The 5,801-nt window shown below is 37.1% G+C and overlaps 1 long non-coding RNA gene across 1 annotated transcript in view; it reads left to right on the top strand.

The window, feature by feature from the left end:
• LOC108799800 overlaps window positions 1-3,726 on the top strand; it is a 10,665-nt gene extending 6,939 nt beyond the window's left edge. The window contains exons 3-4 of the long non-coding RNA XR_001942049.1: window positions 772-861; window positions 3,437-3,726. This is a non-coding gene — a long non-coding RNA (uncharacterized LOC108799800). The remainder of the gene's footprint in view (window positions 1-771; window positions 862-3,436) is intronic.
• Window positions 3,727-5,801: the final 2,075 nt, after the last annotated feature.

Consider the following 5,801-nt stretch of genomic DNA (forward strand, 5'->3'; position numbering starts at 1 on the left):
TGCTGGATGATGTCATAATCTTTGAGGATTGCCTCAAAACACAATTGGTGGATTTTTTTTTTCTATTACAAAATACATACTGAATGCAAACGCTATATGCGATAATAATGTAGCACTATTTGCCGAATATGTTTATTCATACAAATTATAATGTGTACTGTATTGTAATCAGAATGGTGGAATTTCAGCCTTCTATGTCATTAAGGACATACTTAGCACAGTATGTATGCTAGAAATGAAATGAATGTATACCCAGAGCTATGTATATAAATAGCAGAGTGCATATTACTACTTATGTATAGATTGCACAAGACCTGCTTTGCGGTTGATGTGTGAGTAACCTGAAATGAGCACTTTTATCAGCCAGGTGAGGTCACATCTTGGCTGCATCGTTTGAATGGAAGAGAAGAAATCTAATTCCCTGATGTTTTCTACACATAGATTTAAGATCTGTAGACATCCATTGGGATTTTCTTTTTCAAGTCACTTTCTTCAAATAATTTCTGAACATCTATAATTTGCTTCTACAACAGTTGTTCCCCACATACACCGTTTTATTATTTTTTTCATTTAACTCCTGAAAATGTTTGTTGAACCGTTAAATATGTTTGTTTTGTATTCTCCAATCAGTAAATTAGGAGCTCTGACAAATAGTTGGCCACTGTAAATCCCCAGACACATATGATATCCCTTTGCTGTAATAATTTATGTTTTTTTTCAAAATGGAAGTAGAATGTTTCATAAATGACATTTTCTCTTTAACCTTTGCAGCTCCACAAGGGCATGGAGAGAATTAACATTTCATAGCAGGAGACTAGTGAATGGCGGGGCCTACACTACAAAATGGCTTCTGGTGTGCAGGTAAGGCACAGCTTTGTTTTAAGATTGGCTCGTGTGTCTAGAATATTTTTGAGTTGGGCATGCAAACATATGCACTGGTAAAGCTCTACAACCACCTCTATGCAGCTAGTAAGAGCCAAGGAAATTGTATTTATGGCTTGTATCTCAGGGTTTTATAAAGAAAAGCAGCATGTTTATCTCTATGTCTAATACAGTAGGCACTCTTAGAGTATTTTTTCCTAACATTGAAGGGGACAGGCATAACTTACAAAAAAGCGCAGCCTTGAATATATTTGAAAGGCCTCACCATTTGTGACCAAATTCATTTATCTTCTAGTACATAACCCATAATTTAATGGCCGTCCGTAATTGTCCTTTAGACTATTGGCACAGCTAAACGAATTAAATTTTTTAATTATGTGATTTCCCTAGGAAATACATTTGAGCGAAATTTGAAAATAAAGAGATTTATACATATTATGTTTCTTTGACAGTTTGGGATCATTGTTAGGGATGACCAAGTGTAAATGTGAGGAATTTAATAACATTTGGCTTAAACCTAGTCCACAGTAAGATATTTTGCTTGTTGTGACACCAAGGAAAATGACATTGTCTTGTAATGGAAAGGCCATCGGTTCTAAATTAAATTCACAGCTGTACAGTCAGTGCATTCTGCTATGCCACAAACTACCAACAATGGAGCGGACCTGTTTTCCCACACGGCTTGCCGAGCCCGAGAGTGATTTATAAGGCGCTTCATCATCTGGTTAATGAGAATCAGCAATTGGCCAGGTTTTCAGAAGCTGGCAAATGAATATGCATGCTGCAAATCTGCATGTGTTAAGCTTCATCTTAATAACAATTGCAGCAATTTGCATGTGGGGCGTTCCCACATGGATTTCTTTGTTATAAATTTTTTCACTGCTTTCTGTGGGTGTCTGAAGAATTAACCTCTGCATTGCTAAATCATTTTACAACACATTGAAGACCTCACTGCTGGCGAGGATGAGATTTAATTCAAGATCTCATAGACTCTTGTTTGTCATTTGGCAAAAGGCTTTAGCTGCCAGACAGGGTCACTGGCACAGATGCCCATTTGTGTATTCATTGTTTGTCTACATACTACTCTCCTTTTTTTTTTCTAGCCTCTCGCTATAATGTCTAATAAAATGTAAGCTCTTCCAGCTCAGCGTTGTCTAGATAACTATTTCCACAAATTTTATAATGATATGAAGTGTATTTTTTCTCTCCGGTGACAAAAGCTGGCAGCTGTTATGAATCGGGTTCATACCCACAAGATGACAAATTTGCTTCATTTATTTAAGAGCATCTGACAATTGTGCTATAAATTACAATCTGAATGATGACTCACCTTCCTGCGACTAGTTAAGGCTAGGTTCAGATTATGAGTGCTGTTAACTCTTTGTTAACTCTTTGTCAAGCGTGCATTCATTCTATAGATAAATACACTTCTGTTATTCAAGATAAGGATGGCCATTTACATTATTCTTTTTTGATATTTAGCACATTTTTATGGTTGCCACGCAGACTATAAAACACCTTTTTGGGCCTATTTCAGCACCGCAATTAAGAACAGTAGGTTATAGGCTTAATATTTCCAATCAAACTAGACTTTGTTCATCTTTTTTGTTGTCTTGGGATCATCTGTTGTGATCATTGAACTATCCCTCCTACCAGGAGGAACAATAGTTGTAATATACAAGGCATGATGACTTTATCTTTATCAGAAAAAAGGAAAGATTATACACAGATATACGAAGTCAGGTAGATAAATAGATGGATATATAGTTTGACATCCTTTTATACTATAGTACAGTTCTGCCTGTTATAGTGAAAAGTACTTCTGAAGCAGATTAAACATGTACAAACACCAATGAAGGGCAGAAGCCCACTGCAACTAATCAGATGTCAACTTTCCACATTTAGAGCAATGAAAGATGGTTTCTGATTGGGTGATATGGATTCACACTGTCGCGCATACACGCGCGTACGTGTGTATTGTACAAAATGCAACACATGCAAATAAATGGCTCCATACACATATAGTCGTGTATGGAGCCGTATATTTGCGTAGCATATATATGCGCAAAAACAGAATGGAACAGAGATGCGTCCGCGCAGCGTATTTACGCGCACATACGCGTGTTTGTGCGCGTATACGCGCGTGCATGCGTACAGCACATACAAAATTCCATTACGAGTGATGCATTCTGGGATTGAAATTCCATTACGAGTGATGCATTCTGGGATTGCATATAGTGCATGCATATACGCGCATAGACGCTCGTATATACGCAATATACAATTTTGCTTGCATTGTGTGTGAATGAGGCCTAAACCACAAAATGATGATACATAATTAAAAAATATCATTAAAATGTTTGCATTCTATTGTATTACGTCCTGGAACTGTATTGCTAGTAGTAGTGATGCATATTTTTTAAATGTACAATGTAATTTCCTGATTAAATGTATAGATTACTGTTCACGTCTTTAAATCTAAGCAGGAAATAATTGCATTGTTTGATAGGTGGTATAATGTGTTTCAAAGTGTAACGTTCCCTTTTTTCTCAAGCAGAGTCACTGAGAACACCAGAGACTACACAGCCCTTCCTGGAGTACACTGCATCTCTAAAACCAGCCAATCAAATTAGCCATTTCCCAAGCTTTGTTTCAATATGTGTGAGCATCACTCTACCAATATGAGGTGCCAGCGTTGATAAAACAAAAGGAGACAAGCAAATGCAAGCATCTGCCTTGGATGACATCCTATTTCTAATTCATCAACCCGAGGACCTATTTTGTGGATGGAGGCCATTTTGATCGAACAGAGGAATACTTTAAGATGGCTGCTTTGGCACAAGGTAGGTCGAATTTGCTGCCTAGCCGCGCTGCTCTTCTCCTCTCCCTGCCGTTGATCATTTTCTTAACGCGTTAATTAGCAACAAAACGGGACAATAAATGAATCTGGCATGACCCACTTTCATCTGCCACCACCCTTCTCATGTGGAAAATCTACCCTTCGTATTAATTTAATTAACATACTTTCTAATTTTCCGTCCTCATATGTGCAAGTGGTCGTATTCTTTTTAATGTTAGGACTGCTAGCTAGGATCCTACGATAACACATGTATGTATGTATGTATGTATGTATGTATGTATGTATGTGTATATATATATATATATATATATATATATCTACCTCTGCATTGCTAAATCATTTTACAACACATTGAAGACCTCACTGCTGGCGAGGATGAGATTTAATTCAAGATCTCATAGACTCTTGTTTGTCATTTGGCAAAAGGCTTTAGCTGCCAGACAGGGTCACTGGCACAGATGCCCATTTGTGTATTCATTGTTTGTCTACATACTACTCTCCTTTTTTTTTTCTAGCCTCTCGCTATAATGTCTAATAAAATGTAAGCTCTTCCAGCTCAGCGTTGTCTAGATAACTATTTCCACAAATTTTATAATGATATGAAGTGTATTTTTTCTCTCCGGTGACAAAAGCTGGCAGCTGTTATGAATCGGGTTCATACCCACAAGATGACAAATTTGCTTCATTTATTTAAGAGCATCTGACAATTGTGCTATAAATTACAATCTGAATGATGACTCACCTTCCTGCGACTAGTTAAGGCTAGGTTCAGATTATGAGTGCTGTTAACTCTTTGTTAACTCTTTGTCAAGCGTGCATTCATTCTATAGATAAATACACTTCTGTTATTCAAGATAAGGATGGCCATTTACATTATTCTTTTTTGATATTTAGCACATTTTTATGGTTGCCACGCAGACTATAAAACACCTTTTTGGGCCTATTTCAGCACCGCAATTAAGAACAGTAGGTTATAGGCTTAATATTTCCAATCAAACTAGACTTTGTTCATCTTTTTTGTTGTCTTGGGATCATCTGTTGTGATCATTGAACTATCCCTCCTACCAGGAGGAACAATAGTTGTAATATACAAGGCATGATGACTTTATCTTTATCAGAAAAAAGGAAAGATTATACACAGATATACGAAGTCAGGTAGATAAATAGATGGATATATAGTTTGACATCCTTTTATACTATAGTACAGTTCTGCCTGTTATAGTGAAAAGTACTTCTGAAGCAGATTAAACATGTACAAACACCAATGAAGGGCAGAAGCCCACTGCAACTAATCAGATGTCAACTTTCCACATTTAGAGCAATGAAAGATGGTTTCTGATTGGGTGATATGGATTCACACTGTCGCGCATACACGCGCGTACGTGTGTATTGTACAAAATGCAACACATGCAAATAAATGGCTCCATACACATATAGTCGTGTATGGAGCCGTATATTTGCGTAGCATATATATGCGCAAAAACAGAATGGAACAGAGATGCGTCCGCGCAGCGTATTTACGCGCACATACGCGTGTTTGTGCGCGTATACGCGCGTGCATGCGTACAGCACATACAAAATTCCATTACGAGTGATGCATTCTGGGATTGAAATTCCATTACGAGTGATGCATTCTGGGATTGCATATAGTGCATGCATATACGCGCATAGACGCTCGTATATACGCAATATACAATTTTGCTTGCATTGTGTGTGAATGAGGCCTAAACCACAAAATGATGATACATAATTAAAAAATATCATTAAAATGTTTGCATTCTATTGTATTACGTCCTGGAACTGTATTGCTAGTAGTAGTGATGCATATTTTTTAAATGTACAATGTAATTTCCTGATTAAATGTATAGATTACTGTTCACGTCTTTAAATCTAAGCAGGAAATAATTGCATTGTTTGATAGGTGGTATAATGTGTTTCAAAGTGTAACGTTCCCTTTTTTCTCAAGCAGAGTCACTGAGAACACCAGAGACTACACAGCCCTTCCTGGAGTACACTGCATCTCTAAAACCAGCCAATCAAATTAGCCATTTCCCAAGCT

This window comes from Nanorana parkeri, unplaced genomic scaffold (assembly GCF_000935625.1).
Source record: "Nanorana parkeri isolate BGI_ZX_2015 unplaced genomic scaffold, ASM93562v1 scaffold42, whole genome shotgun sequence".
Lineage (NCBI taxonomy): Eukaryota > Metazoa > Chordata > Amphibia > Anura > Dicroglossidae > Nanorana > Nanorana parkeri.